This window comes from Corvus brachyrhynchos, unplaced genomic scaffold, assembly GCF_000691975.1.
Source record: "Corvus brachyrhynchos isolate BGI_N302 unplaced genomic scaffold, ASM69197v1 scaffold28, whole genome shotgun sequence".
NCBI classification, from domain to species: Eukaryota; Metazoa; Chordata; class Aves; order Passeriformes; family Corvidae; genus Corvus; species Corvus brachyrhynchos.
The window spans coordinates 167,248-185,716 of NW_008246058.1; the positions used below are offsets into that span (position 1 = coordinate 167,248).

General features: G+C 41.0%; 1 protein-coding gene across 1 annotated transcript in view; it reads left to right on the forward strand.

Annotated features, from left to right (window-relative positions):
* Positions 1 to 18,469, forward strand: part of KCNQ3 (potassium voltage-gated channel subfamily Q member 3) — a 214,116-nt gene that overhangs the window by 160,507 nt on the left and 35,140 nt on the right. The window lies entirely within an intron of this gene.

The window sequence follows — 18,469 nt, forward strand, 5'->3', positions numbered from 1 at the left end:
ATGTGGTCTGACATCACCCACGAGGATTGTGAAGATAGCAGAGTTAATTTACTGGGTTATTGTTAACATGGTTCAAATAAAAACCTCCTGATGGAGATGTTACCTCTGTTGTTTTGGATCCTGCCTCTGTGGGATGTTTCAGAATTATGGGAATCACAAGACCACTGCCAGACTGTGCTGAGAGGCTGTACACAAAGTTATCCCTCAGCTCTCTGTCTGCAAGAATAAATTACTGAGGCACAGTGCTTTAAGTGTGCTTGCAGTCAAACATCAGACTGATACCAGAAAGCAAAAAAAAAATCATAATTTTAAGAGTTGTGATTAGAGTCAAGCAGCTTCTTTGAATTATCTTATGTTGAATTGTGCGGACAATATCTCACACTCATAAGTGTGCAATGACAATTTCAGTTCCTGCTTGAGGTCTCTTTCTTGCCATCAGCAAGCAAACATCAGGACAGTGAAGTAACCTTCTGTCTCATATCTGTCAGTCTGTGGAAAGCAGCAGGGCATGCAGCACACAGAGGTTAGGTAGGTCTTCAGCAGCAGTAGGGTTTAGATGTTTTGAACGTGGACATGTTGAATAAATGCAATTGTTTCATCTTGGCACCAGGCTCTATAGAAGTCAGGGGCTCTCTCTGAATGTAGACCTATCTGCTGGCTATGCACCACTCTTCTGTCCTATTCTTCCTTCCTGCCACCATTACGTTCAAGACAGTAGAGATCTTACTCAGTTTGAAACTTCTCACCACAAATATTTGCATTAAAGAGGATTGCAGAGACACCATAACACTGAGCTTGCACAAGGATGCCTGCCACTTTCTGGCTTTAAGCAGTTTTCAACTGGGTTTTACATGTGCAATAAAGTGTTTTTCATGATTGCTAATCATCAGACATTGGTGCCCATGCTGGAGAGTTAACATTGATGCCCTCTTCATGCTGCAGCTGTTCAGAGATTTGCTCATATTATATGATTAGAACAAATGATCCTCTCTAACATTTCCTTGAGGGTGAATGGAAGGGTTTACTTAAGAAATAATTTTGTTATGTATTTTTCCCTTGGTTTGCTCTAGCTTTGAAAACAGACGCAGTTTCAAATCAGCACCGATACTGATGGAAAACTTTACTCCATTGGTTTGCAGTGGGATGCCATCCCACAGACCCATGAAATGATCCCCACTTTTATTGTTTATTGAATCACCACATTTTAAATTAACGTAAAGCTTCATCCACTTATAAGTAGCTCTCTTCAGCAGCTAGTGTCCTCCTTCATTGTTACATCATGGTAAAACCTCCACTGTGTTGCCAGACAGTTTGATCCAGAGCTTCATTTTGCCAAAAGTAGCCTGAAACCTCTCATTTTCTAACACTTTTCTCTCTCCAGTTTAAGGTAAAATATTCTTTCTAGACTTTAACTGTCAATTGCCTCCTAGAACAACAACTGTGGATTTTTTTAAAGAGAATTAGTTAATGGAGGCAGGGAGGAAAGAGTACACTGCTATTTCATATTCTCCTACAAAGAGGCAATGAAGCATCTCAGGTTTTTAACCTTGACTTTGAAATTACTTTGTAATTATGCCGTCTTAGACAGTAGGTTTTAAAGTCTGCTCATCACTGGCTGAGTGGGAGAAGGAATCTTGTCATTCATGATGGCTGATAACTCGCTTGCCAGATCAAAATTAAGAATAACCTTTCACCAGCATCTCCAGCACAGCCATCATCCTTTCTGCCTTCTCAGTGGGTACCAATGAGATTACAGCCAGATTGCACATGACAAACCAAAAATATCCCCAGCAGTCTGTTAAAATTTAACTCCCCCAAAAGATTGCATCCTCACAAGCTCTGCAGCCTGGTGTAGTTCAGCTGATCAATGGGAGCTGAATCATACGCTTTATTTTTTTCAAAGTTTTCAGAAATCTCAATTGGAAAAGAGTCTGTGCTGCAAACAGGGAATGATGGATCATGGTGTTATATCCAGTACAGATTGCAGGGTAAAGTCTTTGCAGGATTAAAGCCCCAGGCCTTTAGAACTGACACTGTAAAATTCAATACTAATTCTTCTAATAAAACCTTAGCTAAATCCTGTCTGCTTCCCTTCCCTGAGCCTTTCATTGCTCTAGTAAGTTTCTCCTGTTCTGTTGGAAAACACATAAAACTACAGCGTTAGCTAAAGGCACCTCAATTTCTATTCCAAGCTATTACAAGGAAAAGGCGTTTTTTACAGTTGTAAGATCTCTCTTTAAGACTTCTCCCATTCACCAGAGACACAGGTACTCAGAACTGGTGGGGTAAAAATTCCTGAACTGACAGCAGATAGGCTGAAAAAAAAAAAAAAATCAAAGAAAAATAATCAGCAACTTTGAACATCTTGAGTTCAGGGCACAATGACAGTATGTTTGGGGCCGTCTTCCTTAAAGAGGGAAATTAGCAGACATCAGAAGTGCTTAGGTTATTGAAGCATGGAGATTTTCACATGAAAGGGTATGGCTTTGGGCTTTGCTGTCTGACTGTCACCATTTCTCTGTGCCTACTGTCTTTCATCTTTACCCAGTTCTTTTCTTCCCCTCTTGGGCTCATGCTTTGAGCTCTGGTCTTTTCCCTATTAAAGTCGCTGAGAGTTTTGCCAGTAATTACTATAACCTTAAGATCAAGCTCTTACTTTCCTTTCATACTCTTTCCTAAGTTTCCCAAATGTTTCTTTCTAGGCTTTGTTCCCTAAAGCACCGGTGTTCATTCTGTCCCTCTTCTTTCTTTGGTTTTTTTTTTTTTTGGCTAAAGAGTAGAAACACTTCAAAAAAATCAATTAATAATTTGGCCAAGCATTCTGGGAAATCCTCTTTAGGATAGGGGTGATGATCAAGGTAGTTTAGATCTAATCTCTTCTTGAAATAGCAAACCAATGTCTGTAGAATATTTAGTTTCCAGAAAATAAATTCAGAGTACACATGCCCATGCTCACTCCCACATACAAACTTTCCTGAAAGTAATTTGGTATTCATCTTTAAAAATAATTAAATAACTTCTGGTTGCTCCCATCCAAGCCCTGGGAACAATGCATGCAGTTAAAGCTGCTAAATTAAACCTTCCTGACTCCATAATGCTGGTACGTCAAGCAGATGTGTTCCGGAGTACTACCCACTGCCTCAATATCTCCTGAATAGCTGCACATAAAGAGAGAACACTCATATAACACTGTCTATAAATATAGCAACCAGAACACACTCCGGAGATGTTGTGAGGGCTCCAAAGTTAAGTTTAGTTTGAGGTTTTGAGCTCAAATCAGAACTAAAACTGATGTTATAATGATTGAATACACTTTCCAGATTTAACATCTTCACAACCCTATTTAATTTCCTGCAATATTTTTAGTTCATATGAAAAGATGTTCTCCCTATTCATCAAAAAATTATTTTAAACCTGACAGGAGGAAAATGATGTTAATGATGTCTGCTTCCTTTATTTAGCACTTTTCACTTACATCCTGTGCTCTCACATCAGCTTCTTACATCTGTTTCGGGAAACAGGGAGAAGAGCTGGTCAGTAAAATTGTCGGATGCGTAGGAGATATAACAAGGAGACAGATGTGCGTCTTGGACCTGAAGTTATACTGAGTAAGTTTGTTGATGATACTAAATTGGGAGGAGCTGTCGACTGGCTTGAGGGCAGAGAGACCTCAACAAATGAGAGAAATTGGCAATCACCAACCAAACGAAGTTTAACAAGGGTAGGTGCTGGATTCTGCAGCTGGGACAAGGCACGTCTGGTTGTGCGGACAGACTGGGGAATGAGAGGCTGGAGAGCAGTACTGTGGAAAGGGACCTGGGTGAGAGAGATGAACGTGAGGTAGCAGTGCCCTGGCAGACCAGAGGGACATCCCTGTTCTCAGGGACATCAGGCCAGCTGGGCAAGGGAGGGGACTGTCCCGCTCTGCTCTGCACTGGGGAGGCCTCACCTCAAGTCCCTTGTGCGGTTTTGGTCACCACAATAATATAAACACATTAAGCTATTAGAGAGCATCCAGAGGAGGCCACAAGGTAGTGAAGGGCCTTGAGGTGAAACCATAAGAGATGTAGCTGAGGTCACTTGGTTTGTTCGGCCTGGAGAAGAGAGACTGAGGGGAGACCTCCTTGCAGTTACAAATTCCTTATGAGGGGAAAAGGAGGGGCAGACACTGACCACTTCTCTTTGGTGATCAGTGGCAAGACCTGAGGGAAAGGCCTGGAGCTGTGTCAGGGGAGGTTTAGGCTGGATATTAGTAAAAGGCTTTTCACCCAGAGAGTGGTTGGGCACTGGAACAGGCTCCCCAGGGAAGTGATCACAGCACCAAGCCTGACAGAGTTCGAGAAGCATTTGGACAATTCTCACGTTAGGCACGTGGGGTGATTCTCATGGTGCCCTGTGCTGGGCCAGAAGCTGAATTCCATGATGATGGTGGGTTCCTTCCAACTCAGCACATTCTATGATTCTTTGATCTTTCTGGATTTATTTTAATGGTCTTCCACTGCACATGTAGGAGTTACAACCCCTCCTGCACCTCTGGCCCTTCATAGTCAGGCTCCAGGATATGAAGATTGCAAAGTCTATTTTATTGCAAAGTCTACAAGGACCAACATCTTCAGTCATATGCAGTTACAGAAAATTAAGTATTTTCTGCAGATGATATCAGAGACAATCTACTTATTCACTGCATTCACCAGAACAATGAAAGTCACCTCTACAATGAGCCTGAAGCATTGAAAAAAGAAAAAGGCCTATACTGAAGACCAAGTGTCTCAAAAGTGGGGCACTAATCATTTCCTGCTATAACAAAATAATTCCGAGATTAGCCTAAGAAACAGACAATGTCTTATGTTCTAGGAAAAAGAAAAGAAAATATCCAGGCCTAAACCAATGCTTGATGGCAGAGGGAGGTGAAGAGATATCCTTTCCTGATGCCAAATCTAGTGCTTGGCTTAAATCAGACTGTGGCAGTAAGATGTGTGTCATCCTGTGCATCAAAGACTTCCTGGGTTTTATTGCACTTCTGCTCAAGCTGTAATTACTTTCCTTAAATGGTGGTCTTTGTATATGTACTGCTTCTAAGAAATAAAAAATACGAATATGGAACAGGTTTCAGTGGGATGTAGAAATACCTGAGCCTGCTTTAACCAGGCTAACAGTCATAATGGAAGCAGATTAAATGTGAAAGCACAGGAGTTTGTGCCCTCATATTAATTAATTTCTTAGTATGAAAAATTAACCCATTCCACTTCAGCTACATTCATCTTAATGCCCTTGATAGACTCATTTGTTCTGACTGTCTCATACTAAAACATCCTACAATTAAGTTAGAGGTACTAACAAGTAGCAGCAATAGTTTTTGCTGTCTGACCAGATCTGGTTCTCCAGCTTCAAGGTAAGGTTTTAAGGGTGTGTGTACACAAACTTGTTCTCAGGGATCACAGATAGTTTTTTTTTTACTCACTGGGATGGAAATCTCATCGCAGAGTAACTAGAGGATGTCAATATAAATTTGTGAAGCTTAGTGCAGACTGGGCCACAGATTCACGTGGCCCGAATTCCCCCTAAACCCAGTATAGCCAAGGCAATGAGATCCAGCTACAAGGCTGAGGGTGGGGTAGAGTTAAGGTTATCTGAACCTTTCCAGTTTAGTATTTCAGGTTCTCTCAGTTCCCATTGGGCACCAAAGAGTGACAGAGAAGGACTTGTCATCTTGCAGGTGGAGTGGATGAAGGGGAGAGGAGGACCTGATGGGGCAGGCAGAAGCATACAAACCATACCAATGTGTGCTGAGACTAAAACAGGAACTGGTAGCACCCAAAAGCAAAGTTATATGTTTCATATATACCTATGAAATAAATCTGGATTTTTTTATATGTGAATCCTAGGAAATTAATCTATATTTGATTCGTTCCTAGCTGAATGGAGGTAATTAACGAAATTCATGTGTGCAAAAAATGTCTGTTCTGATGCACTGCTACCTTATCAATTAGGGACATTGTGTGAGTCCAATCTAGCTAACTTGCTGTACCATAAAAGCAAGTGAAGAGGAGCCAATAACCCCTGAATTAAATCTGGTTTTAGCTGATATTTCTTCTTACTTCTTTTATCATCTAACTCATGAAGTTTGGATCTGTGGGCCATCAACTGACTGATTGGGATTGCTGCTAAATTAGCTGATGAAGTCATTGCTGGATCTAATGGTTGCAATATAAACCCTGCTTTTGAGGGGATAATGGAAAGGTTAATGCTGTAATAAAGGATGAATAGACAGACATGTACAATTTATTCCCTGCTCTGTAAACTAGGGCACTAATAAAAACTGTGCTGGAAATAAATAAACAGAGTAAAATAAATAAATAAATAAATAAATAAATAAATAAAACAGAAAAACCGAAACTATTTTCAGGAGGTGAGAAAACATTTATATATTACAGTATCCTCCAACATAAAGAACTTCCACATGTTAAATAATTACAGAATGAATAAAAATGACATGATTATAAGCAGTGGAGCAAGGTTGAAAGATGCAACAGAATGTACAAAATGACGACTGCATTATTAATTTCTACTGTGAGGCCCAAGGGAAAAGCTGCTTCTGCTTTTGTGCACAGTGTGACATTTCTTACATAAATACAATGACTCAAAATTCCTGGCAAAACAATATTTGTGTTTGAAACATTTCACATACTTTTGTATTCTTTTGTCCTGTGAAGGAAAGAACATAATGATACATGCTGGAAGAAGGAGCACAAGTTTCGCCAAGAGTCTAAAGAGTGAAATATTTCTTAGCTTGCCCCATAACTCCAGTAATGGTATGTGCAGAACTTAGTTACATGCTTTCTGTCGTGGGCATGTTGAATCACTTGTGTTGGATAAACAGCATCCACAGCCACATTACATCTCTTTAGTGTACACCTAAAGCAGGCACCTTGAGACATATCTAATAACCTTAGAAGCAAGCTGAGTATAACCATGTGCTTATTTTTAAAATGTCACAGTGATCAAAATAGTGCCAATAATTTAATGTGAAGCATTCACCATGAAATCCTTTAAAATGTTGTTCTTGTGAGTAATTAGCTTTATCCTTAGACTTACCACAGCATCCCCAGTATTCAAATAACTTGAAAACAAGTAGTTACTGGGTCTTATAATTTTACTGGGGTTTCAATACTTGGTTTCTTTGATTTTTTTTCTAGCTATAACTCTCCTTACAGGAGAAACTAAGTTTTTTTTCTTTGGAAACTCTTACTTTCATAGTTGTCTTGTCTGTGGAAAAACAGTAGAAGTCATCACACTGGAGGGTAAAAATGGCATGGGGGAGGTATTTCTAAGAACAACTCATTATTAATTTTGGCTCCCCAGATGAGCTGCCTGTGACCAGCTCCTTAATGTCCTGTTTAAAAAAAATATGGACTACTTTGAGTATAGACCAGAATTTGGAACCTTTTTTGGACTACTGCTGCTGGTAAGCAATGGAAAAATCAATGTGCAATTAGTCATGACGATCTTGATCGAGACTGCTCAGAAAACACCCCTGAAACAGTTAGAGCCTATGAGCTAAATAATTAGTCAGTGTTGAGAAAAACTTCAAGCCACATTATACCAAATACAAACGGATAGCCAATGCTGTAGATAGCCAGGGCTAAGATCCCTATTTAATCACAGCACTGAGATACTGGAAGGATCATCTGAGTCAGCAGGTCTTTCACCCAGGAAAGAGTTACAGCCTAGTACTCACTTGCTAATGTTTTCTGTAGTCACATGGCAAGTGTGCCACCCTATCGCTGGACATGTCCTGATGGGATGTAGAGGGACATCTTTCACACATTTTCCACACACTTCAGATGCCTGTGTCAAACCTCATGGTTGTCTGGGAAGTCAATAAAAACCTAGACCTGAAATTTGTCCCTGTGCAACAGTCTTAATTTTACAGTAAAAGGGAAAATCTCTATGTGTCTGATGCAAACCTTCCCCATCCCCAGTATTCAGAACTGGCAGAGGCACTGCAAGCTGTGAGCAGAACATAGTGTTGTTACTTTCTGCCACAGACTTTCTGTTTCTGTTCACCAACATGAGATAAAATTCAAGGCACGGTTTGGATATTCAGTTCAGGCACCCATATATCTGTGTGTGTACAGATGATTTACGTGTCTACTGTCCCGCTAATCTACCTGGTACTGTCTGTGATGCTCAGAGGTCTGTTCAGCTCACTGAGTGAGCTTTATTGGCTCTCTGATCTGTCATGCTACACCTGAAAATGGATTTAACTCTCCACCCTTGTTGATTCATTATTATGCTGAAATTCCAGCCACTTTCTGCACTGAAACCACAACAAAAAAAGGTGGCAAAACTTGAATTAGGCATAGGAAGTCCTGTTCCCATGGATGTCAAGTAAGAATAAGAAAGTTATGTCAAGGCTAGGTCCCACTGTGCCCAGTATTCCTCTGTTACAGAGGACCTTCTTTCTGTAAAACCAGCTGTTCCATCTAGGAAACACACAGAGGTTCATGGTTTTTGAGGATAAAAACATGCTAATCCTAACGGAGCTTCTTAGCACAGATTTAACTGCTTTGCTAGATTGTGTTCTGCATGCAGAACTTCTCATTACTGCAATTTTTTCTATTTTTCTAAATGTACTTTACGTATGCTGAAATCTCTGCAATTACAATTTACTTATTCAACTCAATAGATTTCTTTCTTCAAATAAAACCAAAATTATCTCCTTCCATATTGCCATTTTTTCCTGAGGGTTTGATAGAACTGTCATTGTTTGAATCTGTCAGGTTAAACAGGGATAATGCAATCTGAGACACTAATGAGTCAGTTGAGCAAAAGGGCCATCATACATTGTGTTGAGAAGCATTGTTGCAGATGCTGGTGAAACATTTCAGGAATAAAATTGGACAGGTCTGGAAAAGACTGATAACCTCCTCCAAAGACTTCAACTTCAGGCATCAAATGAAATGTTACATGCTTACAGATGATCATTCTGAATTTTGAATGCTGATTAATCATTTATGGTAATGCAAACCAGCAGAAATTCTTTAAAACAGCATCAGATTTACATAGGTACAAATACTGTGTGCTAATGATACCGTTCTGTTGTGTAAATCAGAGTCCTGAGGATACAATGACCTCCAAAGAGCTTATCCAAAGTTCACCTTCACTGAGGTTGTGATTCATTTGCCATGTTAACACAACTCATCATTTGCTAATGAATGTGAACTGGAGATGGGAAAGGAGCACAAATAACTTATCTGCACCCCACGCTTCAGCTGTTGCTGTGTTGACCTCAGCGCTCCATCAGCACTATGGGTCTGCAGCTGCAGACCCTTCAATGCTCTTTCCTATGGAGATGCAGATCTTACAGAAATTCCACATAACACAGCCTCTGTAAGCACCTTTGCTGAAACATTTTAAAGCTACTGACGTACTCTTGTTAGTTTAAAGACAAGATGTTATGAAAACTACTCTTATAAAGGGATTTGCCTTTAAACAATTGATCATACCCCTCACGTTTCTATCCAGGTCACATATCTTGCTATGTGTTAAACCATTTTATCTTCCCAACATATAGATATTAAAAAAAATCCCAATGTTCATATAGAACTATCAGAGATGAGAAGCCCTCAAATATATTTTGAAAGGCAGAAAAAAAAAAAGAAGAAGAAGAAGATCTGTGGTAGTGGTTTGATTGGTGTGAGGCTGAGTTACAGGGAAGGAGTGTTTTAATGTCTACACTGAGAGAAAGGGCCTGACATTGAGCATTTGTCCACCTGGGGAAGGTGTGATTAGGAGACCATGGTCAGGTTCACATCCCAAAGGGATTTTCATCCATGTGGCATTGTGCTCAGAGCCAGGACTCTGGGAATACTCTTGGTTGGTATAATGGAGCCATCTCCTTCAAAACCACAAAAATTTGGGGCTTGGGTCACATGCACCAAGTGCACTGTGAGACTCCATGGGGGATCTTCAGTTTCCATACAGGGCTGGAAGAATGCAACAGAACCTAGGAGAGGAGTATCTGTTTCCCTGTGGAGAAGCAACATGAGAGTGGATTTACATCACGGTGTCCATCATTTTTGGATAAAAGCCCATCCCTTGGGATCAGACTGAGATAGACTCCTACACTGATATGCTTAAAAATGGCTATTTTATCTGAGATAATCTAGAGCCTCTGAGACATTCCCAGTTCTGTTCTAGAGAGATATATAAGAATATTCTGCATTCGGTCCCCTTCCCCTGGCCCCTAGCTAATGCCATTTTCTGGGGTACTGGAAATGAGCCAGAGCTGTGAATCCTTGTTGTCTGACTGATCACAAATGCCAAACAATAACCTGCTATGGAGCAAAAAGCAAAAGTGAAGAGTCTGGTGTGAGAAAAGGTTTATAGGAACAGCATCAAGTCAAACTGGATTAAAAATCTGGTTTAATTCCCAGTGAAATTTGGTCTATTAACACGGTATTTTGTCTGTGTAAATTTGTGTATTCCAAGAAAAAGCATTCCTCTACACCACCACTGTTCATTTTATCCACAGCTCCTGTAATGTGAAGTTTAGCCCTTGTGTCTTTTAGCACTGATTCTTTTTCCTCTTCTTCTCTCCTTGTGGATAAAGTGAGGGCAGCTCATCCTCTCTTCATTCTGCACAGTAAGAAATACTTCCCTGAGTGATTGATGTGAGTTTGTTTTACAGCACCACTGGATCTCTGGGTGGGTCATAGTCTACAGACCAGATTGTTAAGAAATCTGATGTGCAGTGTTGTCAAATAATCTAAGTTGCAGTAATGACTCTGCACTCTTCACTTAAAGAAAGATTTCAGAAAGTCCTCCTGGATTTGAAAAACCCCAGCAACTGGATAGTTCAAAGCAAAGATCTGAGACCTTTGTCTGATTTTCTCTAGGTCAGGCAGTGATTAAACCCTATGTGGAAAACATCTATCTTCCATTCTAGCTGTAATACTTCATGCTTTTAGCCGGAAAAGTCCTGAGTCAAGTGCCCCATGTCACAAGCACAACTGTGACCACCTTGGGTGCAAAATTATAGAGCTCACTGTGGAATTTATGCCAAAAAATCCGGAGATCCTACTTAATGTGAGAGAACTGAGCCATATGCCTGGCTCCACAGGAGCTGCATTATCAGGACACCCTTCATTGCCCATAATGGAAAACCCACTGAACTGTTACCTGGACCTGGAGTGTACTGGCAGTGTGGTTGTGGGGTGCAGGTCATGTGCAGCCATGCGCCTCTTCCTTACACAACTGCAAATCTTTGAGCAGGCTAAAAAGTCCATTGGGAATGGCACCATGCAGATTTTTTCTGAATGTCCCACTCCAGGTGAGAACTGAGACCCTTGCAGAAAGTGCTCATGTTCTCACCTGAGTGTGTGATGAGTTTGAGAAGGCACAGGCAAAGAAGATACAGTCCCAGATGGAAACTGTTTTTTCAATTGGCAATTCCACATGGCTGAAGTGCTACATTGGGCTGGAAGTATTGCCATTTTTGAAAGTAAGGGGTTTGCAATGTAGAGTCAAAAATAGAAAAACATCCAACTCTCAAAACTCCCAAATGGGTTGAAGTCTTGCATAAATAGTAAACATTCTCTTTTCAGTTCATTGTAAGAATCTGTCTGACCACCAAATTATTATTATTATCAATTTCCTACCTAGTAACTCTGTATTAGAGACTACAGAGGCTTTTTCTAGACAGTGCTGCCTTCGTATTAGAAATTGACTTTCAGCTATGCCACCTTTGGAGGGCCTAATGTATTTGATGTGAGTGCCTGTGAGAAAAGGGACTTTGGTCAAGTGAAAGAAAGGGTGGGTGGGCTCTTTGACTGGGTTTTTCTGCTTGTTTGTTTTTACTGTCTCTTACAGTCTTTTGATCTTAATTGATTTCAAATGGGAAGGTAGAAAATATCACAACAGTGTTCAATCAAGGCAGAAGTCACAAGTGTCAGTTCAGAAGTTATGCTCATTTACCTTCTTTGGAGATTTCTAAATATTTATTCAGAGGGTATAACTCATTCCTCTCCTTTCTAAAGAAACAGGAAGGGTTTGTGGGGGAGATCAGTGCATGTGCCTGTGAGACACCCTAAATCTTGTGTACCCCTGAGATTTTGTCATGTTTGGAAGTACACTCCTAGATCTTTTGTCCCTCTGGACACAGCATTCTTGATGACATTTAAAGAGGTGTCTTCCTAGAAATTTTTCTCCAGATGTTTAAGCATTGATACGTATGATTGCTACTCTTACCTTAGGCTCTTTCTATAATCTATATTCACTTCTTTACAGAGTTTGCTGAAGGCTGGGCACTTGAATACTCAATTACAGACTGGCTTTCAAAATTCCTTCACTTTTATTTTGCAAAATTTTGCAGAAACCAATGTAGGAATCATAAGGTTTACCTTTAAATGGTTTCATGCAAGTTTTTTAATGTCCTTTGGAGAATGACCTGTCAGAAACATTTCTGCAACTCATTTGATTTGTGGTTTTTGCAGCTGGGGCTGCTGGGTGATGTGGTTTGGCTCTGTGCTCTCCCTGCTCTGCTGCACTGCATGGCTCACTGTGTTCCGTAGTCTGTGTGTCTCAACTCAATTAGCAGCTTGCTGCCATCCAGAGATAAGCCCATGGATAGGAGTTCTGGTCATGGCAGATAAAAGCCCCAAACAATAGTTCAGTCTGATGTCCTTCACTTAGTATAAAAATAGAATTTAAAACCACTAATGAAGAAACTCAGAATATTTAGTTGCAATGGTTAGGAGCTTTTCCATCCTTATTCAGTCTGCAGGGCAATAGGAGACATCTAACCCCTTGGTAGCTAATGCTATCATTGCCTCTCCTTCACTTCAGCTGTCCCCCAGTCAGTCACCCATGTGAGAGGATACCTTGGTCTCTCCCAGTAACTTACATGTGCCAGGAATTTTGGAGCACTTTTAATACCTGTCCTGGGAAGGAAATAGGATATTGGTATGTGACTCTTGTCTTCTAAACTGAGAAAAAACAGGCAGGGAAATGTAGTACTCTGGGCTGTTCTGCAGTCTCATACCAGCAAACCTGGGAAATGTGTCAGGCCATTCTTCTGAAAAGTCCTCTTGAGCAGAAAATGCAGGTTGATGGTGTCTGTGCTGTGTGACATTGCTGACCCAAAACATACCAGCATGCCAGACTCCCTGAGAAAGATGGCAATGGTGGTCAACAGGGCTCAGAAGAAAAAGGACTGGACCTGAAAAAAAGTGGGACAAGGGGTCTTTAACCTGGCTCTTAGCTTGTACATGGAGAAGAGGAAAGAGGAACCATCTGATATAAAAACTTCTCTTTTTCACCCTAAATGCCCTGCTGTGAAACACAGTTTCCCTCCCCCAGATCTTGATTTTAAAAGCTTTCCAGACTTAAGGAAACAGCAGTGAAGCCCATTCAGAGGCCAATGAGAGCCAAAGGTCATCAAAAATATGACATGAGTAAAGGTTTGGGCTTTTCTACCTCAGCTTCCTACTGTGAGAGGGACAATATCTCTCACTTCTGTCACTTCTGTCACCAAAGGACAAACATCATTCTGGGCTACCACCTCATCACCTGCCAGGTCATCTTGTATGCCAGTGAGACTATGGATCTTTTGGGGATCTTTCCTTACTTCCTAGGGTATCCTTCAGCATCGTGCGGAGGACTTTTTTCTGCCTCTGCCTTTGCAGGTGAGAAAGAGTACAATACAGTTTACTGAGCATGGTATTTCTACCCTGTCCTTGCTGTATAATGGCACTCAGACAGGGATTTCTGCATGGAGCTGTGTGTGTGCACTCAGTAGAATCTGTGGATGCAAAGAAAGAGGAACCTTAGGACATCCCTTCTGCAGGACTTGCTGCTTTTTCTCTTTTCTTCCAGGAGCTCCACTAAGTTTCTCAGTGCTTTTCCCTGCATCCCCTGCCCTTTTGTAGCCTCATAAAATGTTTGGATTTTTCCTGTCACCCTTAACTGATCTCTGGCCTATTGCTTGGGAGTGCAAAGATTCAAGTATCTAAATATTAAACACTGAGTATTCCCGAGTCTGCGGAAATCAGGCATGCATTCCCTTGCCTCTGAAGAGCTGCTCTCAAATATTTGGTAATGTCATTTTTTTTAGTGTTAAAAACCCTGACTCAAGCTTCTCATTAGCAACCATAAAGTGATCAGTGCAAGATACTGCAGATGTTCTGTGAAAAATGAAGTTTGGAAGTAGAGAAAAAGATGGTGGGTAGGAATATGGAGCAACTGAAAGAACTGTGAGAAAAGATGCATTTTTAATCCTTATGGGTAAATGCCAATAGCTGAAGAAAATAAGGTTGTTCCAGTATGAAATTTGGGAAACTGTGTGGGAATCATGGTTTAGAACCATATTGCTTTGGATACCGGAAACCAAAAATTTAGCAGAACACTGCCAGATTTTCCTTATATATCACAGTCTTAGAGAATTCCATTAGCATTTACCAGGTGGCAGAGCATAATGAAACCAGAGCACAAGTTTTAAGGGAAGAAAATAAAGTACCAAATTAAGCAAAGCAGAAAAATCTAAGATTCATAAGAAAATTTGGAGACAGAAAAGTCACAATGTCTTGCAAGAAGTGATATTGAAGATGAGAGAGCAAACAGCAACCTGTGCACTATTGGAATAGGGGATTTCTTATTAAAAACTGTTCTAGAAGCTTTCCTGCCCAAAGCCTGGATTATAATTTTGTAACCAGGATCCTTGAACACATGTAGATGGGATTCCTAAATTTACAGTAAGGGATTTCAGAAAAACCTGGTCATGTAGGACTGCTGTGGGTGGCTGGCTGGCTAATCCTTTCAATAGTAAAAAATACATAAACATTATTAAGAGGTGGTGTTTGTAATTATATCTAAACCAAGGGTGAACATAAGGGGTGGCATTCAGCTCATTTACACAGTAAAACTCTCCACAAGAGCTCATCACCAGTCTGTTCTTTAAGAGAATATATATCCTCTGTAGGCGCTCCTGTCCAACTTGAGCTCTTTGCTTTAAATCAACCTGAGCTGTACACTAGAAGCACACTTTCCTCCCTATTAACTAAACCTCACTGAGACTTAACATTTTGTGCTACAGCACAAAAATGTGTCAAAATGATACCAGATGCAAATGTTTGGCCTGCCTGTGATATATCTAGTGCTCAAGACAGCTCCATAGGGAAGCTGCTTTGGAATAGATTACAGGCAAATTACTGCGGGATCTGCTCCTACAATTCTGAAGGATGGAATGGTGAACAGGAAGCAGGTTGAGAAGATGTGTATATAAAACATATAAATGTTCTCAGCTAGATCTGCATTCTATTGGCTTCAAATGAAAACAGATATAAAATAAAAACTCAAAGAATGGGAAATATTAAAATAAGTAAAAATTTACAAAGCAAAACAGTCTGTGCTGTTCATACAAGAAACATTAGATTCATGATCATGCATAGTCATAAACTATTTCTTTTCTGGGAAAGAATTTTTTTTAATATTCTTTTTAATACACCAAAATAGTGCAATCAGAAAATATGAGTATTAAACATTCAATTTCTAAGACTAAGAAAATATATTGACCTGAATAATATACTATTTGTGACAGTGACAAAAGAGCACTCCCATTTTGTGGTCAGGAACCTATGCATACAACAAACTAATCACATTTTTAAGTCATAATGCTGCAAATAGGAACCATGTAACATGCTGTGAAAAATTATGTAAAATACTGGCAAGGATGATTCTGAAAAGCTGAAGAACACATTCAGATCCTCATTTAGCATATGTGAAACACATTCTTGAAGTCTGGACTGCCCCCTGCTGCAAGCCTGTTTAATAGGAAGCTTTGACTTAATAGGACTCAATTCTCATTTTTAACCTTGAGTTTCATCCTATTTCTTTCTTCTAACCCGTAGTGCTCTATGTCCCGTGACTCATTATAACTGTGAGTAAATTTCAGATTTCCTCCCCTTCTGTCCCTTTATTCCCCAGGTCAGTGGCAGCCTTCCTCCTGCTCATCCTCTGTGATTTCAGCAGTTTCTTACCCTGTGATTTGCCTGTTACGATTTTACAGCCAGACTCAACCACTCAGCCCACACTGCTGCCTCTACAAGATTAAATTAGGCAGTGTAGACTCAGGTATTGTCCTGTTGCCAACTGTCTTTATGTTTGCATGGCCACCACATGGGCATAGGTGTGCCCACAATATGGGCAGAAGCAGCAAGGGGAAGGTGAAGCTTGTTTTCATCTTTGCTGAGCAAGGGGGACTGATGTAAGAAGCATGCCATCTGTATAGCATAGCATCTTCTATAGAAAGAGGACACAAGAAGACTTGCAAGCTTCAAAACCACCAAGATCCAGACCAGAAGAGGCTGGGCTGTGTATCATCAATGCAGATTAAAATTGATGGCGTGCTCTGAGCCGCAGTCATAATTATTGCAGATGCTGAGGAGGACTGCTGTGAGCTGATTAACTTGTGGGTGTTTGCAGTTGGTGTTTATCCCTTGGAAATGGTGCAGCAGGAGGAAAGCTGACCCTTTCAAGATGCGTTGTGGTTATGAGTACAAACACAGGCTTTTCATCCCTTCACACCCCAGTGTCCTGCAGGAAAGAGCAGGAGTGTGGCTCTGTGGGCTCTGTGGTTTTGGGGACTGCAGTTCCCACTCAGCAATGGCACCTCTGAGGTGCTTTCATGCACTTCCTTCAATGGGGGGTTCAGGCCACAACCTCTTCTCAGATTTTCCCTCAAGATTTATTTATGAAAACTTGTAATCTTCAGTATGACCCTCTCACCCTACTTCTAGTGGGGTTTTTGTTCTGCATGATCTGTTGTTCTCGTGGGTGGGCTCTCACTTGGAGCTGGGACTTGCAGTGTGGGCTGTGCCACATGGAGAGATTGGACAAGCAGCACCCCCAACAACACTAAGCAGTTTTCCTTCGGTGCCAGCTTCTTGGATTTTTATTGACAAAACGTTTTCATCACTGAGAGATCCCTTTCCTTATATCACATAAGTGGGTGAGCTCACCTGAACATCACCTGCCTTGAGTCCGTTCATGGGGAAGGAAAATGAGGGAGCTGTATCCCCTCGCTCTGTGGAGCACAGGTACCCTCTAGTGGTAAAACCTCAGGCATTTTTAGGCAAAAAAGATGACGATTTCACTACTAACTTATCTTCTGTCTTCCTCTTGTACACAAATCTGTGCATCATCTTTAATTGACAGTGGTGTTTTGATAAATTATATCATAAATTCATGCCTGCAGTTTAAGTAGCCTATGATGTAATGTAATGATGTAATTTCCTTGGACTGCTTTCAGTGTGTTTCGCCTCTCATTAAATCATTGAAATGATGCTTGTGAGCTGATGGGTGACTGAATTTTCACATGGTATAAAGTAGCGGCTGTAATGGAAAGTACCAAGAAGCAGCTGCTCAAGGCTCTAAATGGAGTGTTAGTGGTGGTACCACTGTAAAGGCTGTACTGCGGCAGAGCACAGGTGGCTTATAGTTACTCAAAGGAATCATGTTGTCTTTGTTTAGTTTTCACCAGCTCGCTCTTGGGGGTTCAGGACTGCTGGATCATGGGTCTTGGGAAGCCAGGGAGCCACTGGCTTTATAACTGCAAAGTGGGAACAAGGTATGGTGTGACAGAGTAAGCACAAGGGCATGGCAGGAGCACCACAAAATTGCTACATGAACTGCCAAGTGTCTTGAGCAGCAAGAGTGTGGTTGTAGGTAAATGGCAAGAGACACATTTTGGTCTGTTTCCTGCCAACTACATAACCCATGCTCTAGAGCAAGGCTGGGGAATGGGAAAAGTGAAACTTGCCAAAGAAATCCAAAATTATTTAGCATGAGCAAACACATTTATATACTTCTGTTCTAGCCTTTCTCGAAATGGCTGATCAGAAGTTTTCCTGGCATAAGAACAGTGAATTTCAGAAAAGCCACAGCAAAGTAATCCTTCAGGGTTTGCTATGATGTATTTCACTGTTGTCTTTTCCTTACATGGAGGGTCCTAGTGGATGCTGCTCAGAGGAAATTCCCTCCAAGAGGCAGAAGGAGCTATCTGGAGTTCATCTCTGTCCTTTCACTCCATCTGCAAATGATTTGCACATTCTCAGAATACCTTCTTTAGCCCTAGGTTTTCTCAGACATGAAGGAAAGGAAAACCCAAGTGTGCCGGTTTGGCCAAATGTAGAAATACATCCTCTGAGAGAAGGCAGGTCACCACCCCTCCCCCACCAGGTTCGGGAAAAAATAAATTTTCCTCAAAGGAAATTGAAAGAGATAAAAACTATTTATTCAACAAACACATGGGAAAAGGAAAATAATGCTAAATAATAAAATGTCTCTCTGTGGAGAAAAAAACCTGGGAAAGTGTCAGAGTCCTCCCTGTGGTCTCCTCGGAGCTGGGGCTTGGCCCAGGGCCAGGCCCTCTGTGCCCGGTGGAAAGTCCTCCTGATGTGTTCTGATATTG